The sequence below is a fragment of the Prinia subflava genome, chromosome 1 (assembly GCF_021018805.1).
Source record: "Prinia subflava isolate CZ2003 ecotype Zambia chromosome 1, Cam_Psub_1.2, whole genome shotgun sequence".
Classification (NCBI taxonomy): domain Eukaryota; kingdom Metazoa; phylum Chordata; class Aves; order Passeriformes; family Cisticolidae; genus Prinia; species Prinia subflava.
The window spans coordinates 117,357,423-117,379,588 of record NC_086247.1 but is presented as its reverse complement, the minus strand read 5'-3'; positions in this window follow the sequence as shown (position 1 = coordinate 117,379,588).

Genomic DNA, 22,166 nt, shown 5'->3' with positions numbered 1-22,166 from the left:
TTTTGTATTTCACCTCAAATGATAGAAAGAGAATCTCCTTGTTGGAGACTTAAAATTAGTGAATCCACATTGCATTCTGTGGGAGTCCGATCATTTTGGCCTGAAAACATGTGACATTTTTAGAATACTCAAAACAAATCTAGATATGACCTGGGGAATTAATTCTACATTAGATGTATTTTAAAATATACTGCAATTAAAAATTTTTTCTTCTCCATTTCCTAATAATTCTGTTGAACTGCTGATACATTGCTAATGAAGGAAGTGCCAAGTTTTCTATTTAACCTCTTACTTTTTCAGCTTATTGTTCTTATTTTCAAATAAAAGGCTCTCTAAAGGCATAAATAATTTTTAAAAATCTATCTGCAATCATAACAAGGATAATTACTCCATGTGCTTCATTAAAAATATCTGAGGTACTAGAGATATGTTAGAAGAGTTTCCAAGTTAGAACTTAGCCTAGGTTCCCGTGACTCAGAAGGCAAATAACTATTTTTCTTGAGATCAGGAGCATGCTTTTGTTGTGAATCCTCCAGTAATCCCCATTACTGTGGTGTTTGCATTTCGAGATGGTCCAAACTCAGAGGTGAAACTGAAGTGGAAGCTGCACTCCCCAATGCATATTGGAAGAATCACCAAGAGTGTTCGTGTCAGATGTTCAGCAGCTACAGTTTTGCTTCACAGATCTGTTCCTGATTTATGGCACAATTTGCCAATACAGACTTGGCCAATTGTATACCTCAGAGGATCCACTAGCAACTGGATACACAGATTGTGGGAAAGAAGAATACCAAGCGCACAAAAGCTTGCCGCTCACTCCAAGAGGGAAATCTGTCTTACAGAAAGGCTCTTAACCTTCTGCTGTTTTCCAAGGGGATCAGTGATCCTTGAGAAGACAATGTGGACAACATTGAACATCTCCCAGTTTCTAGGAGAACATACAACTCATGATGCTTCCAGAGCCTTTCCATGGTCTGAAAGCTGCCTGCTTCTGATGACATAGTCCTACCAGTTCCTCCTCCTTCATCTTGAAAACACTGCTAAAGCTGTAAGAAAAAACAGAAGACATGGACCAGACTGACAACTACCCAGAGGAAGATGCTCATCTAGCTAAAAGAAGATCCCTCCATTTTCTCATCACTGGAAAAAACAGGTACATAAGGGCAGCTTTACTCTACTAATTTGGTGGTGTTGACTGAAGTGCTTGTTTGAAAGAAAATCAAACAAGCCCAGAAATTAATGGAAGGTGACCTTCTGATAGTACAAACTCAAGTTTTTCTGTTGTATAGAACTGAGAAAACCAGAATGCATTTGTTCTTTGGAATGAAAAAATGTTTTTAATTACTGTGAAATGTTTAGAGAAACCAGCAGACCGGTATTAGCAACTTCTCCAGATAAACAGGAATCTTTGTCATTAAGCATGTTAAAATTTGATGCAAACACATTGCTACCTTTAAAGTGGAACATTTTTCTTTATAAACCTCTAAATATTGTGATAGCTATCAGCTGCCATTCATTTAAGGACAGTGATGTAAAATGGCTGGAATTTCAGAAGCAAATCTGCAGAACCTATTATATTTTTGTAATGTATTTGGAGGCTTTCCAAGCCACAGTTTCAATATAAGACTAAGATGGGCAGTATTATTGGACTATTTTTTGATAATGCTGTTTAACAGTTTGTTTGGAAGGCCCTGGGCAATTTGATTAGTGCTGTTTGATGGTGCAGTGTCATCAGCATGAAGTGGAACAGTTCTGCTTGTAAGTGTCTGGCAGGAGATCCGAGTTTCTGAGCCTCATACCGGCATAAGCAATAAACAACATGTTATTGTAGGCTCCATTTTATATTTTTATAGCTGAAGAAAATTAATAATGCATGAGCATCCAATAGGTCTCCATAAGAGTCTGCCTTCAAAATAAAAATACTTACTACAGCTTGTGGTAGTATAAATGTCTCTACTTCATATCTGTGAGCACACTTCCCTGTCTCTCAAGGCAACAAGAACCTGGGTGAATTCTGGTCTTGCTGAAGTCAGAACTCCACTAGACTCAGATGTGCCAGCATCTCACCCTGGTCTGCAGTGGTGAATTGTGGCAATGTTGCTGCTCTAGAGACTACATCAGGTGCTGCTGCTGCTAGGCAGTGCAGATGGGGAACAATCCCTCTTTGTAATGCTCAGCTGCCCTTTTGTTCCCCCATGTTGAGGTTACATAGCAGACACTGCACAGACTTTCCTCACCAGAGGATATATTTGAATTCAGATTTCCCTGTGCCTGTACTCTGAAAATTTGCCCTTTATCCCTTTTTTCTGCTAAAGAAAGTCTTCCAGATTGTTAAACATCTGGAGTTGCAGAAGGACAGAGATGCAATGGGGCTGTTGACAGGTGAAGAGTTGACAGGGTCTGCCACTAACTGTGCTTTTTGGTCCAAAACTGTTGAAAACACACAAGAGCTGGAATGCTGGGTGCAACAGTTCCCATAACAGAGCCAATGGTATCTGAATGCTGCTTGTCTGAAACTTTCGAGTAGGATTTACTGGTTGATGCAAAACCAGAAAATGAAACACCTTGGAACTGAGCATTATACCTCAATAACTAGATAAGATTATTACCAAAGTAATATTTGAAGTATTTTTTTAATTTGCATCTTGCAGACAAACCTTTCTTTGTTTCATGAGATGGAGTTGAAATGGCATGAGCACTTGAAGCCATTTTCTTGTCTTTATGACACAGCTGCAGTAATCCTAGTTTTTATCTGCAAATTCTTGGATCCTCTGTCATTGAATTAGATCAAGTGTTTGTTTTTACTTTGCATTACCCAGGATCTATACACGTTTTACAGCTGTAGTTGTGTGGTAACAGATTTGGGTCTGTGAAGTGCGGGATTACTTCATAGTGTACAGATAACCAAATTAAGATTAAATTGTCCAGAGTACATAAATCAATGTTAATATTGGTTGTGGGGGAGAAAAATAATCACATTTAGCTTAACAATGGAGCAGTGTAGGTTGGTGATACCTAGTCTAGGGATAATGTTAAAAAGACATACTTCCAGGGTGTTTTGGACAGATATGAATATGAAAAGCATATTCTAGTTTTGGACTTCATATTGTGGCTGTGGTGTTTCTATTCTCCTTTGTAGTGCTCTGAAACCTGATTTACAATAGCACATAAGGTAAATTAGAATAAATAAGCTCAAAGGCAAAGCCATAATCTAGAAATTTAGCCTCCTGTTGCTGACTGACAGTGAGCTAGTCTTGGCTGTATAACTCATCATTCTGTCTGACCAGAAGTCAGACAGAATTCAAGTATTCATAGTATTATATAAAAACTGTCATTTGTCTTTCACAAGAACTAGGCTCAAATTCCTTATTTATTTATTTATTTTTTGTTTAAAGAGCAATTATAAGCTGAAACCTAAGAAGCAGAGATTTAATTTTCATTTTTAGTGTTTGATTACACAGAGTGACACCTCATGGCTGCATAGAAGATTGTCTTTGCAATGCACACTGTGATAGATTAACAGATTTTCAAGCCAAAAGGATTCTATTAATGTAAGCCACCTGGAAATGAGCACAGACCTCATCACTTCCTCAGGTGATTCTGGTCTAGCATAACCCTAATGAAACAGTGCTATTCATCACCTGGAAACACAGAGAATCCTTCAACATGTTAAAGTGTTAGTGTGAAAGGATATAAATTGAATTAATGGGCCCTTGTTCCAGGGTGGCTAATGATCTAGGTAACTATTGTGATCTCTGCTTTTCTGTATTGTTTGTTGTGGTTTTGTTAGATTAAAGCTACTAAGGAGTAGAATGTGTACAGCTTCCATGGTAAGTTCTTCCATTATTTATAGAACTTTGTGATTAACAAATGAATGTATCTTGTTGGTTTATTTTTTCTTTGCACAAATTTGTTAGTTTTGGCTAATAATTCTGGAGCAATCATCTCATGCATGATCATGTGAGTTTTTTAGATAATATTGCTTCTTCTAAAGGTCTTTGGGTGAGGAGGTGGAGGGGTGCTGCAGGAAAGGAGAACTTGCTAGGTATTTTCATGAGGATTAGAATTCCTCCTGCTTGCAATAGAAGAAAGGATTTAACAACTAAATGTAATTTTGGGGGTTTCCCTGTTCACATTTGGTCTCTGTGGATGCACATTTGAAGCAGATCTAGGTGTCTTTCATATGCTACATGGATATTCACTAGGAGCAAAGTAACAATTCCTAGTAGGTCACCTCTGTATCATTAGTCTAATATAACAAATCACGTTTCAGAGTAGGGATTTAAGTAAAAGAAAATAAGGCTCAAGAACGAGGGAATAAGTTGCAAAATCTGGTTAACTTTGTCTTTATGTGTTCCTGTGGTTAGTAAAATAGATTAAGTTTCTGTGCTCTTAAGTATTATGGTACATAAAATACCTCTTGGATTTTATTATTGAAATTTTCTAAAGTTTTTAGTCAACACGAATAAACAATTGATGGAAGAATATTTGAAAGTTAGATGACTTTAAATGTCAACTGTTTTGAACCCCATGGGAAAAAAGCTTGGTCAACCCTTATGAGCTGTATTCCACTGCAAAAATTAAGAAGCTACAATAAAGAACCCTTCATCCAAAAGGTATATTTGCAGAAGTAAGGCCATGCTTTTCACATCAGTAGTTTCACATTTCTTAATTCAGAGAGATTTTTATAAGTAGCTGTATGACAGCTTTTATGGTAATATAAAGATCTGCAATGTTGATAAGGATTTAGATTACTAAATAGAGAAAGCAAATAAGATCAAAAATATGAGGGACAATGCAAAGTAGAGCCTCATAAAAAGGCTGTCTTTATAGCTCATCAGTGCAAATTTCTTGTCAAAATGCTCCTTGAGCTAAGTAAGGGTTACTTATTCATGTGAACACCTGACTTATAAAATCAATCAAGCACTGATATCAAAGATGTCTGGCTTTTGCATCTATTCAGGTTGATGCTTCCATTAACTTAACTTCATACTCTAAAAGCGTATTTCATTTCTAAATATGCTGTGTATAACTCATTAACATCAGAGCCCCCAGCAGTAATTGCCTGAAAGTGAGTAAAGAAAATCGGAAAAAATGAAGAGCTGAATTGCCACTTAATGAAAGAAAAAAACCCTACAGACAGACACTTAAATTGACTATCATGCAGAAGCAAGTCTCTTCTCTATGGAAAACATTCAGAAGGCATTTACAGTTCTTGTCAAGATGTTTAAAAATGTGTTAAGTAATACTAAATACTACTTAAAAGCTCAGTGTGCTCCTAGATGGAATTTTGCTCAGAAATTATGCTTGTTAATGGTCTTTTCTTTGTATTTATAATATTTTGTGCTTCTTCACTCTACGTCTTTTGGCTATGTCAGCCTTTAGAATGATGTTAAGAATGAATTAAAACTCAGATTTGAGAAGGTATGAAGTAGCAGAAGTCTGTTTTTCTGAAAACTTCATTTCAGGCTAAGCAAAACCACTTTGATTATCTGATTGACTTTTGGGAACTGGCGTCTTTTGAGTCCAAGATAGACCTGAAAATGTGCTTGCACATGTTTCCTGCTTGTGGCCACTCTGTAATAGTGGGGATGGCTTCCCAGTGGAGTTTGTTAGTGTGGCTCCATTTGCCTTGGTGCAGCTGGATTGACTTCCATCAGCTGCAGATCTGTCTGGGAGTGTACAGGGAGATTTATGGAGGCAGGCAGACAGAAGCTTTAAATATTTTAATGAAGGCAAATAAAGATGAGGACAACTTTTGTCAGTTTATCAGGCTATTTATCAAGTGACAAATGCTTGATTTGGTTGTTATAATGCAGCACAAGGATGTCTTTGTGTGTGTATGCTACTAGAAGCTAGACTGAAACATTTTGCAGGAGCTGTTGTATTTGGATTGAAAACTAATTGTTGTTGGTGCAATTTATATTGATTCCTCTGGTGCTTTTGCTCCTGCTTTGGGACAAAAATTCCTTGTTTTCAAGAAAGTTCTTCCAAATTCCTTCAGGTAGCTGTTGGGGAGAAGAAGGTGATACAGTGCACTAGCATGACTTAACTCTAAATCCTTCACAACTCTTGCAGAGACTCTTACTACAGGATGAAGATTTGTTATTCTTATCCTGGGAACAAACATTGCAGTTTAATAACACACTAATATTTCTTTTAAATAATATCTATGTAGGTATGATCAAAGTAGGAACTAAATATTTAGCCACATATAAGCTGTTGGCTAAGGGGTGGATAGGGATGAAAACAACCACAGAGAAAACTGCTCTACCACTGAGGTACAGAAGGATAGCATTTAGGAAGATCAGTGTTTTTCTGGAGCAGCTATAGAGATTAACTTCTCCCTGTTGCTTTACAGTGTATTATTCAAAGAGACTCCAGGTACCAAGTTTTGTTTTGGATTTCTCTCATTTGAATCAAACTCTAAGTTTGACAGAATCAGGATGGAGGAAAAGAATCCCACCACTTTGCATGGCTGCTGGAGTTTAAAAAATCTAGTATTTTCAAAATAACAGTGCAGTTTACTTTTTTACCTTAGCTATGAAATGAGGAAACAAGATATTTATTTCCACACTGCACCTGTTTCTGAACACCTTCCAGTCATGAACAATATGATTTCTGTCAGGCCACGTGCCACTACTGCTATTTTTTTTTATCTCCCTAGAATGAAAAACGCATATAGACTTTTCCCACACATATGTACTGTATTTTAGGCGTGCCAAAGCTGTGCTGCGTGTCTTTAGCAGCAAAGCAAAGGTTGAAGGCTGAAAAGCCTTTAACAGAAGTAAGCAGCAGCAGAGTTTTCTGTTTGTTCTTTAGACCTCCAAAACCTCATTTTACAGTTTTCACTGTGCTCCGGCACAAGTGTAGTTTTTCTCCTTGCTTCTACCCCCACTAATCCCTATTGGGCCTAAATCACCACTGCCATCAAGGCAAGCACTTCTTCTGTATATATTTAATAAAATTTTCTTGAATTTAAATGTATTTTTAATACTTCACTACCTTGTGATTTTATATTGTACACATTTCAGAAACCTGTCTTTGGTAGTTGCCCCCATTTTCAGACACATGTTGAGCAACTCCATTTTGGTAAAACTTTAGGGCCATTTGCCAAAGCATGGGCACAAGAATGACAGAAGTATGGCTTGCTCTGGGACCTGCACCCACAAGTGGCCAGCTCTTGGTGGCATCTGTATTGTAGAGTGACATTTTGCAAAGACCTGTTGGCACATGCTTCTGTTGAGAAGACAGAGAAAGTTTGTCACTACTACCTCAACACTGTGTTGTTTGTGGGCCTGTTTCCCCTGCCTCAACCATGCATGGACACTTTTAGAGACGGTATGGAAGCTGTGGAGTGTAAAAGTATGACTCTTCCTGTGCACTGCTCCTCACAACAGACAAATGCCTGCCTGGACCTGTGCTAAAGGGTGCCATGGAAACAGGATTTGTTCCTCACCACAGTCTGGGCTTATGACCACACAACTTGTATCAGATAAGTGTGAACTCAAGCACAAGGTTGGACTCATGCTTAAAATCAGTCCTGAAGTAGCCATACTAACCACTCCACTAGTAGGGTGGAGTTTGCAAGAGCTACTTTGTGCCCCAAAAATGTAAGCACTGTTTGCAATACCTTTCCTTAGTTGTTAGGATTTGTGTGTACACATCCTGAGGTATCTTTTTCCAAGAATAGAATCTATACACATTAGAGAAAGATTAACAACTAATTTTACAGGAGACAAAAGTCCATGGTGAGTGAAATATCAGGACTCAGGACATAAAAAAAAATTAAATCTATCAGTCTGCCAAAAAAAACCCCATTAATTATAAAGCTTATATAATCCTTTATGGCACTCATTAATCTAAACTGAAAACATGGGCCACAAATCTGGGTTCACCACAAGACAGTAACTTGTTACCTTTTGTTTTCATTATCGTCTGCTGTTTTTTTATGCACACAAAAATATTCTAATCTGAATGTCCAAATATTTTATAAGTACCTAGCTGAATTACACTCTTGGTTCCAAGGAAAACATAGTCTAATATGGAACCAAGCACAAGTAATAAAGACAAGCATAAAAGAGAACAAAAAGGAGATTATAGATAACATAAATGGGATCCTGCTTCTTTCCTGTGATATTTTTACTTCATTCTGAAGTTGTCAGGTACTAAGTGATAAATAAAATCTGTTATTTCCAGCTGCTGCATAAACACACCAGTTGCAGTTTTCTGGACTTCACTGTTGGACCTGCCTTTATCATAATGACTAAAAGGGTCAGTTTTCAAGCAAATAGTTTTGTTGTCAATTTGGAAAGTATTTTGCAATAATGAGTAAATGCAGAATTAAAATTTGGAAATGCTGGAGAAACTGGAATTAGAACATTCAAGACCAACACCATATGTAGAGTAGAAAATATGTGCCAGTGTGCTTGCATAGTACAAGAAATATTGTGAGACAGGAAAAAAAAGTGGGTTGCAGTAGAGAAAAACTTGTAGGGGGATAGTTTAGGTAAAGAAAAAAACAGAAGTGGAATTAAATAAAGTAAATAAAGGTTAATATAGTGTATTTGGCTTCATTGGGCAGTAGGAAATGACAGAGAAATGATGGCAGATAGCTCCCATACTGCCTGTGGGAGGCTGGCAGAGGCAAGTCTATTAATTGTTGTTTTGAGGATGAAAGTTTAGGTATTCTGGGACTGTTCTCCAATCACTGCTAATCCTAAATTTAGGCTTGCTCCTGAGAGTTCAAGGCTTCAGTTTCTGATACTCACACAGATGGACACACAGTTATCTTCTGAGATGTTATCATTCCCAGTTTAAGCTGCTTTATTTTTCTCTAAGTTTCTAAACCACTACAAAAAAAAAAAAAAAAAAAAAAAAAAAAAAAAAAAAAAAAGTCTGATTATGTCTGTTTTTCTTATTCTCAGCTTTCAGAAACATCCAACACCAATTTTACATGATATCCTGAAAAGCTCAGAAGTAAGCCCTGCTCAATCCTGCTTCACTTACACACTAGGACTGTCGTTGCTGTGCACAGATAAAAGCACAACAGACCTGTTTGAGCTATCAGACTCCATCAATTAATACATTTGTATAATTTGGCCTCTGTCATTAGTAACTGGTCGGAGATGTAACAGCAAAGAACAGGATTGGGTTTTGTTATCATTGTCTTGTCACCCTTCCCACCCCACCCCAAAGTCCCACTCCCACCCCAAAGTCAGGTGTGACTGATTTTTGTCAGTGACTTTTTGTGTGACTCCCTCGTCCTTCACGTAGCGCAGAGGAGGAGGAAGACAGCCTAAGCTTCTGGCGCTAGATGAATTTAGTGGGAGCGATGGTTAAAGGTCAGGTCACGCTGACTTTTCCCCCGCCTCCCTTGTGCTGTGGCAGAGGAGCCGCGGCGGCAGTCCCGCCGTGCGGAGCGCGGAGCGCGGGCCCGGCCGCAGTGCGGGCAGGGGAACGCCAGGGGGCGGCCGAGCCACGCCAGGCACAGCCCGGAGCGATCCCGGCCGGGGCGCCGGGGCGGAGCCGTCCCGGTGCCACCCGTGAAGGAGCCGAGAGGGGGGAAAGCGCCGAAAGAACACCCGCGGAAGTGTTACAACAAGAATCCGCGTCTGGTTGGTTCTTCCTGGACCCGTTAACCCTGCTTAAACAAGAAGCATTACAACAAATTATCTGAGACAATATTTGAGGGGTGTGCAATAGGAATTTAGGAGTTGTGAGGTGCAACTTGTAACCCTAGATTTTCCGAATAGGTTACTTGAATATGTGTTAAGCTTGCTGGTTCTCTGCTGGACAGCCTGTTTCTATTACTGAGTGGTTTTGTGCTTACAGTGTTAAATAAAACTTGTCAGTTCTGGATTAATAAATAAGGCTTGCATGAAGGAAGATACAACGAAGCCAATAGAACACCTGTTCCTTTGATTTAAAAATCAACACTGCTGTACCTTTGAAGAGAGTTACCCTTATGCCTGAAGTGGGTCAAAGCATTTCTTATAGTGCTGGAATGCTGCTTCTAGAGGTTAAGTCCAAATATGAATTTCTGGTTTGGGCTCATTCTTTTTATTTGTAGGATATGTGAAAGTCTATGCTAAGTAAAAGGTAAGGTGGATGGATGTGAAAGAAAATAAAACAGTGAAGGAATTATTAAATAGTCATCTAAAAATAATCCTCTGAGTTCTCCTTCAAAAGAGGTTAGGAATGAATGTTTCAAAGTATTAATACTAGTGAAATATTCTGTCTCTGAAGAGCAACAATGTTAAAAATCTTATTTTAAGTCTTAGAAAACTTTGTTATGGAGTACTTTAGTAGTAGTAGTAGTAGTTCAAACTACCTAATTTTGACAAGCAAGGATATCTAACACTAGATAAATCTAAAATTTTCACATCTGAAACAAAATAGGTTTTAAGGGACAAAATGGATTTTTGAGGTAATGAGGCAAAGTATCAAAGCTTTGGGTTTTTCCCACAGAAAATCAGATTCCAGAGGCTTTGCTGGAAATGGTTTTGTAATGTCCATTGGAAGTAAATGTATCAATTCATTGTCATAATTGATGGTAATTTTACTAATTAGGATTGTGAGATTAGGCTTCTTACTAGGTTTCTTCTCTCAGTCTTCAATCTGACAGTCAGTATTCAGAATTCTTCCACTTGTAATCTCAAAAAGTTCACTCCTTGGGCTAGCATAACGTCATGGTTTGACACTGGCCAAATGCCAGGTACCCAGGAAAGCCAGTCACTCACTCCCCTCTGCAGCTGGACAGAGCAGAGAAAATTTAACCCAGGGTTCATGAGCTGAGATAAAAAACAGGAGTGCTCACTCATCAAATACCATCATGGGCAAAACAGGCTCAACTTAGAAAGATGAAATGAATTTATTACTGACAAAATCAGAGCAAGATAACGAGAAGAGAAACAAGCTCTTAAAAATACCTTCACGCCCTGCCTCTCCTTTTCCACTGACCTTGGTATCTGCAGAGTTGTTGTTCTCACTCTGCTCTTCTCTAGTCACAACTGAAAGTGCACCACAACTTTTATTTTGATTTCTTTTCAAATCTTTTATCACAGAGGCATTGCCACTGTTTCTAATTGGTCCAGCCTTGTCCAGCAGCCTGTCCATCTTTGGACCCACCAGCAATTGCCTCTGCTGTACGTGGAGGAAACTTCTAGGCTCTCACAGGAGCCACCGTGTAACCTCCCCACTACAAAAACCAGGCTGTGCAAGATCAATACATGTAGATCACCCGTAAAAGTGGGTGAAACACAGGAGGCCTGTGCTAGATTTTTGAACTCTCACAGAATTGTGCCTTTTGGGCAAACTCTTGGGGTCAGAGATCAGAGTGGTAAAGCTGTTTCACTGAACAGTTTCACGCAGTGTTTTCTTGTAGGTCACTTCTAGTCCCTTTATGAAAGTGCTTATAATGGTGTTTTCTCAATAAATATTATCAGAAATCACATTTTTGTGTAGATTTTGAGGAAACGTATGGCCAGCCTCATCCCACACAAAAATGAGCAGGCTGGATCTGAGTAAGATGCAATTATGCAAGTGTTCCCTCTTTATCTCTGAAGAAAACCACTGTAGGCTAAAGTAATTCTGTACAGATCCAGAAGTATGAAGTTTAATTATTGCAATTATACACCTGAAACAAAAAGTTCTCTAAATAACCTGGGGGACTGGGGGTTTGGCGTGGTAGATGATTAGATGCTAGACTAATGGTGATGTCTTGGTTCCTTAGAGAGCTAGTAATTTCTAAGTGAAAGACTCTGTGTTTGTTGTTGCATTTAAAGGTGGTGTTATGCTTATACATTGCAGTACAGCTTGATCCTCACACAATTGTCTGCATGCTCTTGAAACTTGTGTGATTGCCTGGTGATTAATGTGGAAGATTAGGACATATGCCTAATAAACTGATTATACATAATGTAGGAGATAAGACATTGTTTGGATTTTCTGAACCAAGCTGTTCTGAACCATGGCTAGGATGTACTTGGTATTACAGCCAGGCTGTAATTTGGTGCCTTTTCCCCTCAAAAGAGGCTTGGAATTATTTTTTAAGGTCTTGATTAATCACATAAAACAAGCTGGTTATGTTAATATATGGTATGTTAATAAAACTTCCTCTTATTTTATCTCATATTAAGTTAGTTTGTGGAGTGAATGATAGAACTTTTAGATGGATTAAACCAATTCTTTTAAGATCTATTATTTTTTTGGCTGAATTTTTAAATTCAAATTAAAAAAAAGTTGTCTGATTCTGTTACAGAGGTAGCACAATCCTGGTTTAAAACTAGTTGAGGGTAGTGGCAAAATACTTTCTTGCTGACCTTAATGTGTGCAGGAAATTCAAAATGGTCTGAACACCCTAGGAAAATCCTTCATTTCACTCTCCATCCTCTAAATCAGTATATTTTTCCTTTATATATCATCATCTCTGGAAATGCTGCACTGAGGAGTTGTATGCAGAACCACAAATGGAAGTGGAAGGTGTATATGCTCTTTGTGTTCTCTTTTCAATACTTCTCTCTTGTGTAAAAAATATAAAGCATTTGTCCAATTACTGTGGCTCGTCCCTGAGTTGGAGAGGTCACATGTAATTAAAATGTGATAGAATTGTCTGTTTTATTTCAATTTGTGAGCAGAAAACAACTTTAAGAAACTGCACTGTGTTCTACCTCTGGCAGCAGAGGTGGCTTTAGAAATCCCTGTGCTAGGGAACATTGTCCCACACATTGTGCTGATACAGATTTTGGCAGGGCTACAATAAAACCTGAATATGAGGAAATAAAAAGACTGGAAAAGAAATTTGATCCTTGAAGGTTACTCTGAATCTAGAAGAATTTTCTGATTTGATTCATTGAGCAGCTACTGAACAACTTCTACTGCCAAAAGTAAGGAGGCTGGAACTCTTCCAGGGAAGTTAGGAGCACAAAGAAAGGAAATTCTTAAGCTGGTTTTGTTTGTTTTAGGATGCTTTTCTGTTTGTTTGTTTGCTGTTTGTAGTAGTAATGGATTTTTTTTCTTAGATTATGTGAGAGAAGGCAAAGATTTACAGAATATTCTGCAGGTAGGAACATTGGAAACATTTATGTACACTTCTAGATACATTGCTAGCCAAGTTTGAAGCTTAAAGGCCTAGGCTGAGTAGATAGATTACTTTTATTTCTTACATCCTTTTCCTTTTTCCCCCCCAAACTGTAACAAATTCTCAGATATAAAAGCAAGCATCACCGAGTTGCCCATTGAGCAATGAATCCGGAGCTTTTGATCCAAAGACCTCCTCTGCTAACTTTAGTGAACTGGAGAACAAATTTGGCAGGCAGAAACTAAATTTATATCACAACGTAATGCTACTTTCCATAAGTATAACCTTATCTTTTGAGTGCATGTGCCCTTTCAATTAACTGCAAAGAATTCTGCTACTCCAGCAGCAGAGCACCAATTCTTACATGATAAGCTGATTGTGAAGCTCTTTTCTGAGAACTGGACTTGTGCAACAGAATCATGAAACATTAGTCATGATTGCTTCCAGGTAACTTTGTGTCACTAGGAAATTGGTTTCTCTTATTTTTAATTCAGACTACTTAGCAGTAGGTGGCATCCTACTTTAAGATTAGAGTGAACTGTAGACTTCCCAGCATGTGTTGTCACTCAGTCTAGAAAGTTCTTAGACTTTCTTTTCTATTTGTACTCGTGTGCAATATTACCAAGGAAAGACTTCTTTGGCCTAAAGTAAACAAGAACGTATGAGTTCTGATGAGAGTACTGTATACTGGAAACTTGCTAGCACCATGCAGTGAAAGTCCTAGTTGAAATTGAATTTGGAATTTGTTTTGCAAGACTAGAAGCAGACCTTTTTAAATCAGGAGAGATGAGCAAAATCAAATTATTAAAGGCTTTTCTGAGAAGCTGGATTGGTTTCAGCTTTCTCGGATGCTCATTGTGTTCTGTCTGCAGTACCAGTGGGAAGTGAAAATAATTAATCCTGAAAATTAGATTGAATGGCTGTTCAAAGCAATAAAAGGAAGGAAATTAATTGCTAGTATTGATATACTATCCTTAAGTCATCTCACTCAATATCACGAAGTGTCGGATTATGTGCTTAGGTAGAAGCTAGTGAAAAAATATAATTCAGATGTGCTTAATGGAAAAAATCTAAAACAAAGTTTTGAGAGGAAAAGAGTTAGTGATGGCTCTAAGTGATAATGCAGGAGGAAATTGGGGATGGTAGGAGTCTTGAGAAGTGGATGACAGGGAAATCAATCAGTTACTGAAGCTGGTTTTGTGAGGTCTTAATATGCCTCACCAGAATCCCTGTGACTTGGATTAGCTATTCTCTTTTCAAACTCAACAAAGGTTGTCAGAGCTGCTTTAGCAGCCTCCAAAAAGGTTCCTAACTTCCTTGTTCTTCCTCCCAATCCCCCTCTGAGGTTCTTGTGTATAGAAATACACTTTGAGCAGAATTTAAGTATAGACTGCTGAGGTATCCCTGGGAGTATTTATTGAAATACCAGTGCTCACTCAGGTTTGAATGGGAACTACCAGGAGTGGGCAGAATTTGAGACTCAGTGTCCTGAACAGGGTGAGGCATCTCTTTTATTTTAGTATGTATTAGTTGTGTGGATTTGAGCCAGGACAGATTTACCTAACAGCTGCTGATTCTCTTTCTAATATGATAATTGTATCATGCTGAAAAGGAAGAATACTCAGTGCTAAAATGTTTTTGTGTATCTGGCCCTTGTGATGCAAATAAGCAGCTTTTGTAATATTCAAAATCATAGGGGTGCTCAACATAATATTTCATTTATTGTCTAATCTTTTTTCTTTAAGCTGATCACTTAGATTTTGCATAAGAGAGCAGCTCTGTTTTAATAAGTGGTAAAAGATTTAAGCCTTGTTAAATGTTCCATGAAAATGTACAAAGACATAAAAGGTGTTTAAACGTTAGTTTGATATGAATTGTGTATTTAACTTCATTATAATAGCTCATTTGCTTAACATCATTCATGTACTTATGTAACCACCTGAATGTGGGCTGTGGAGAGACAGGTTTATTGAAAGAATTTTTATGGAACACACTTTCATCTCAGTATTTATATTTCTGAAAGGAAAATGTTACAGTAATATGATAGATCTTGGGCCAATGCACCTTGGGTATTGCTGTCTCTACAGTCTGCTTCATTACTGATGTCTTTGTGAAGTATATCACTTGCACATTCAATAATAAACAATAACACTGAGTTACATGCTGTTCTGTTCTGCAGATGAAGCCTTGCTAATGTTACCAAGAGTGTTTGGTGAATGGGAGAAGTACTCCTCAAATAAAATAATATCTTCTTGTTTAGATTTAGTCCTCACAATTTACCATCCATAATCTAATAGAAATGGGACATGAGAATTTCAGTATGTGTAGGCTGTATAAAAAGTGAGAATAATAATGAAGAAAATATAGAATGAGTTTCTGTGAGATAACACATGTGCAAAGCATATAAGGGAGAAAAAACCCCCAATTTTTGTGTCAAATTCATGTTTAGATCATACCTGGAAATATTGTGTTTATCTTTTGCCAATTTCAACTATTACATAACAACTGTTGAAACACTTTCTTTAGGTTTTTAAGTAAACAGAATGGATTGTTGGCTTAATAATATCTAAACAAAACTGCTAAAAAAGATCCTTCCTTGCTAAAAGAATTCTGTGTGCATCTAAAACTTAGTTTTTAAAGCCACAATACAGCCAAGTGAATTAATTAATCAAGTCTGGGTACTATTATTTCTTTTTTTAGGTTTTTGTAAATGTTTGTCTGATCTGGGTCCTTGACACCTGCAGTGACAGCAATAAAAGCAGTGGGAACTCACAAAATGTGTATGTTGTAAAATGTTTAAAGCCAAGGACTGGAAGCTGTATTGTATCTCCAGTGCCATCAGTACAATTCCACCAGCAGAGACCCAGGCTTTTTGTCTACTCAGGAGCTTTAAAACATATAAGTAATCAGGTCATGCTCTGACTGGAGGCAAACATTGACTACAGCCCTGGAAAAATGCATGTTGAGAGTTTAATACTTGGGTATGCTTATCTTACAAAATACACTGCAGCAAGTGCTAAAGGTATTTCACTTAATAGAGCTTAATGTTAAGCATATTACCAGTCTTATATTAGTATATGTTTTGAGTCTTTTGCTGAATTAGCTCTGGGGAATATTAAGCTTGTGATTACAGTACTATAGCATTGATTAAAAGTTCTTTTTCAGAAAACTAAGTTTAGAAAAAAAGCATGTACTTACCTAAGCACAAATTGCATTCAAAATATTTGCAACAATCATGTATATTACCAAACTGAAGTGGGTTCAAATATGCTCATACAAGCTCCTTTCTTGTAATTAACCTGTAGTCAGTAAAAATATTAATTTGAACACCTTTCTGCTAGTTATAATATTCAGAGTAGCATATTGTTCAATTGAACTATGGAAATACAGGCACATCTAGCTGTGAAAATAATTTCCAACCTCTTCTACCACACTTCTATAACCCAAAACCACATGAAAATGGAACTGGTTATCAACCAGCAGGTTATTAGCTTGTATTTTCACCTGAGGAAGCAGTTGATCCAAATTAATATTTCAAAGCATATTTTTCAAGTTAATTCTTTCAAGAATATTTCACGTGCTTCTTTTACTCCCATTAAAATTGCTCCATGTTACTTGAGGTAAGGCTGTTCTTTTAGTGATGTAACTACACTGGAGGATAAAGGCCCAGATTAGGTATGATGCAAAGGCCAGACTTGCAAAGTGTTTAGGGTCTGACTGCATCCTCCTTCAGCAGCTGCTGCTGGAGGGCTGAAGAGGTTCCTGCCCCAGTCACTCAGCTCTGCTGTCTGCTGACCCCTCCAGCATTGCCTGGGATGGTGGTGGTCCTTGGAGCAGCCTGCCCCATTCATATTTATCAGATTGGCTGGATTAACAAAGGTGAGGGGATGATTTCAGGGAGATATTAAGACTGAGGACAGGGAGAATGGGAGTTCTGATGGATATAAATAATTTGCTTCATGCACAGTGGAGGAGAAAGAACAACTTCTCATGCTTCCATTGGGACTTACAGAAAAAAACCAAGCGATCCTCAGGAGGTGAAATTACACAAAGCAAATAAAAATTTTTGTAAATCCTCTGTTTCCCACCTTTCTCTTTAAGCACCTAAAAACCTTTAAAAATTTGATTTTTTGTTGTTAGTACCTTGAAATCAATGTTTTACCTGACTGTAATTGAAATTTGAACAGGCTGAAGCTGATCCTTGCCCTTTATTTTAGTCAGTATGATATTGCTAACTCAACTGCAGTATGAGAAGATTCTCTACTGTAATTCTTTTAATTCTCTAATATATTAGTCACAAAAGGCGTTAATACAGATACAAATATTCCAAAGATAAACAAAAAGTAAATTGCAAAAATTATTTCATGTCTTCTTCAGAGTAAGAAATTGTGCTAATACTTAATGGGAAATGCAATGGTTGTCCGTGTTTTGGTTTAAAGTATATGAAAATCCAAATGCAATCTTACATTTTGTGCTATTTTAGGTAGGATAAGAGGCCCAAATACCAGAGGTATTAGAATAAGTTTGTTACTATGTGAAATTGAATGAGATGAACTTTTAAGAGACGAACATCAATATTTAGCAGCTATGACAAATGTAGAATATTCATTCCAGAGTCTGGAAGTGTACTCAAATATGCAAATGTTCCAAATTTGGAAGACATATTCAGAGTTTTGAAATTAAATGCTTGTGAAGAACAACAGGATTAGTCAGAAGTTATTACAATAAATCTGAGAACCACAGTACAAATTCATAAACTTTGCGTGTCTTGTCAAAGAGGACAGAATTAATTCCAAAGGCAGGTTGGCAGTTATTAGGTGACAACTTAGACTTTGCATTCTGTTTTTCTCAGTTCTGTAAAATGCTAAAAGAAAAATGCTAAATGAAAGTGATAGAATAAGACAATAGGACTTTCCCTTTACTTATCTAATAACCTGTTATGGCCTGTTGGTTGCCAAATGCTTGGTTTTCTTGTTTACCTTATGTTATATCACTACAATTCTTGGATATTGCAGCAGACATTTTCGTGGACTGTTCACTTATTATTTGTTATAATAATTCCTTTCATCTTGTTACTTAAACAAACCTCCTAAACCCTGGTTTCTGCAATAGTTATGATCAGGTTTCAGTTCTTGTTCAAGTGTTCGTTCTGCACACAATTTATCATAAAATATAACCAAAAAAGTATACATTTTGATAATTAGGGAGAAAACAGCAAAGTGCTTATCTCAACTGCTAGAATAATATAATGAACTAAAAATACCATGAGTGATTACTCTCTGCCCAGAGCAGTAAACTCTAGAATGTTCCAGCTGTAAATTTATCTTTTCAACCATTTATAGAGCATAGATAATATCTGTTTCTTAACCTGTCTGGTAAATATCTGACCTAAATTCCTAATGAGAAAAAACAGCTGTTTGGCTTGCAGGAGCCTAGAAGTTTATTTGAAAAGTATATTTTAGCATTATTATATTTATTTAGGAAAATTGTAACCTAATACCGATGAGATAACACCATAAACTGCATCCACTTTAACTTCTGTATATATAGCTTCAAAAAAAAAAAAATAGATGATAGCTGTTTGAAATACCCAGCCCTTAATTTTCCATATTCATCTTCTGACAGATGATCAACTAGTGGAGATACACATACAGGTTGGTTCATAATTTCATGTATTTCTTAGTTCACTTGAATAAAGTTGTGATGCTTATTTTTGTGAGGCTTTTGATTGTTGTTTCCTGCAGATAACCTGGTAGAAGGACTTAATCACTTAAAATGGTACTAAAAGGTGGGAAAAAGAATTCTGTCCAAATCTTGAATTCCAAACCGAATTCTTCAGCTCAGTCTGCATTTGATCCCACTAAATTTCTAGATAGAATAATTCCCACCTCTGTTGTTTGACACTAGATCAAATACATGACAGTGATTGCAAGTTTCTTTTCCTTAGTATGAAACAAATTAATTTACTTTAAACCTTAATCTGAAGAGGATTTTAGTCCAAACACAGAATAAGGTGATTTTTCTTGGAAAATAAATGTGCTTCAGAACACCAGAGAAATATTTTCCATGGCCAAGAAATCTCAAAACAATACTTATAAAGTGCCCATGGATTTTATATTATTCAATTATTATGAGCTTGGAAGAAGCTGTGAGCTTTTTTCAGGATAATGGCTACATTATCTATTTTAATGTTTTAGCTTCAGCTCTTCATGGGACAAAAAGTGCTGACACAAATTCTGTACTGAGTTTTAAACTGCACTGTAACAGCAAATGCCATCCTAGATAAAAGATTAGTGTTGAAAATTGTACCAAGAATATACCAACCAGTCTATGCAAAAAGGATAAGGATATTAATTCAACCTGACTAGGGAGTAGATTATACTATAAATAGGACTCTGAGGCTGCATCTACTGCAAGGCTGACCATTGCCTACAAAATCCATTGCATGTGTATTTGCCGTAATCCTGTAATATAATCCTCAATCTAATCCTTACACCTACCTATTATGCCATACTAATTTTCCTATGCAGAGAGCTCTGCATACCTGAGGCTTTACCTGTTGGGATCTATTGTGGCATCAGAGCACTGCTTATAGATGAAACATATAAAAGTATATGGAAGATTTTATATAGAAATTAAGCTAATAGAGGATTGACACACTTGAAATCTCAAATTCTTTGAAATATTGAAAAGAATTGGGACAGATCAAAATCTAAGTAAAAACAAGAATCCTTCAAGTTCAAAGTGTCATGCAGATGATTTTGCAGTGTATTTTGGATCTGACTGGAGTTCAAGATTCATTTCTTCAGACAAAGTCCAAAAATAACCTGTTTCTGCCCTGTTAGGGGTTTCCTGGAAGAAGAACTCACAAAAACTAGAAGGATGTGATTGCAGCATAAAATTCCCCTTAATCCCGATTTCCACTTTCTCACAATTGTTTCAGTTACAGACAAAATTGCTGCGTTTTTCTTTTTTCTTTTTCTTTTTTTCCTGGCCTCTGCATGATTAAGCATTGCTAGAATCTTGATGTTCATTATTAGACCTGGTGTGCTGCCCACTCTTCTGTCCATTGATTTCATCTCCTCCTACTTAAACCCTGTGTTGCCTGTCGTCACGTGTGTTGCACAACAGATTTCAGCTAAAGCTCAGTCTTGTGCCAAGCATGGTCACTTTCATCTGTTAGATGTTTCCTTATCTGTCTACTTCTGTAGGATTTCTTTGCCAATTCTTTGTATTAGGCATTGAGATTATTTTTCTCAAAAACTTCTTTCCTCCAGTCTTCTTTCTCCATCTCTATCCCTTTGCAGTATTCCTTTTTGTAAATATCTGGCTCAAAGTACACATTCAGGGAAGACATATTTATGAAAATCTCTCCAAAATAAGGGAGTGAAATATATGTTTTTTATGATAAGGGTGCAAACAGGGTAGTTTGTTTAATTTATTTATGAAGATTTGGAGTATCTTCTAGACAGAGAAACATTACTTCTGACTACTGAAGTATCTACGGGTTCTTCTGTTTAAATGGCCTCATGAGAAGACCAACTAATGAAACTCTCATTAAGATGGAAAAGAAGTTGATGAGTTGAAGAAGATTAAAAAGCAAATCAATCAGTATTAAGGCTGATCTGTTACAGACTTGATAGATCAAGTTAGACTCTTGTTCCTTAATTACTCGCAGTTTAACTGTTGTCTTCTCAAGAACTTGTTCTGTAAAACAAAAGGTTGTGAAGGGTTTCTTGTGTTTTAGAGTTTTTAATTTATTTTTAACAATCATGCAATTGACTTAAGCAAGAAGAAATTTCAGTTTTCACTGGTATAATAGAAAAAATATGTGACCTGAAATGTAGTTAACAAAAGTTTTATTTAAAATCTGTGAAAAATGTCACCTTTCTTATATTTCTGAAAGGCTGTATGTATTGCATATCTTTACCAATTTTACCTTGTCTAATTGATGCAAGGATTTTTGAAGAAAGTCTAACCCACTTTAAATATTTTTTTAAAATCAGTACTTCTTTTTTTTCCCCCATGTCCTCTTCACTCCTTCTCCAATCAGGAAAAGGTATTATTACATGCAGTGGTCTGACAAATTTATTATTGCTTCAACTAACTCTTGGCAAAGCTTTTGATCTCGATGAGTCTATACTTCTAGTAATAAATCATCTTGGGGTTTTTAAAGTGCATTTACACTTTATAGACAGGTATTTTGGAACTATAGTAATACATTTTAGAATTAAACACGTTTTTCTCTAACAATTTGGGAATTTTCTTAAGCTACTGCTTATGATATTTTAATGATACATCAAATACACTTATCTCTATGATCATTGTATTTACAATCTTCTATGGCAAAGATTAAGGAGCTCAAGATACCTTTAAAGTATATGTTAATTAAGGCCACTTACTATGTGTATTGAAGTAGAAGGTGTATCTGACCTGCCATAAGTATTAATCCTGAATAATTTCTGTGTAAAATAATGCTAAAAAAATTAAGTTCACATCATCAGTTATTGTTTAAATATTATGAAAGGTACTACAAAATATGCTGATTATATGTATGTAATGGGGAGAACTTCAGTTTTCCCTGTTGGGAGTTTTCTAAAGCAAAGTTTAATATCTGACTTCAAGTTATTGCTGTTGACTTCTGCAAAACTTGCCAATTGCACCACAGAGAAAATGTGTTGTTACTGTTAACACTCAAACAAGCCATATAATGGAGTGGTATTCATATTTACCATCAAAACCCCTAAATATCAGAGAATTTTCACTTATGTCTCTCTAGGAGGATGTTTTTGGTAGATAAATTAGACATCAAGTCTAATTTATATATTAACGTAAAGGTCTATTAAAAGTACACACATCATAGCACTAATTTCTGTCTTTATGATATGAAGTGATTAGAAATACTTGTACATTACGGGCTTGGAATTTTCCGATGCTTTTAATATGTTTTAGACATCAATCTTATATTTTAATATGAAATTTTCACTTTTTAAAATGCAGTAAAATCTAAGAGAAAAGAAAGAATAAGACCCAGTAATGCCACCCAGGCTTTTTATTAATGAATCCTCTGTCAAGGCAATTGCAC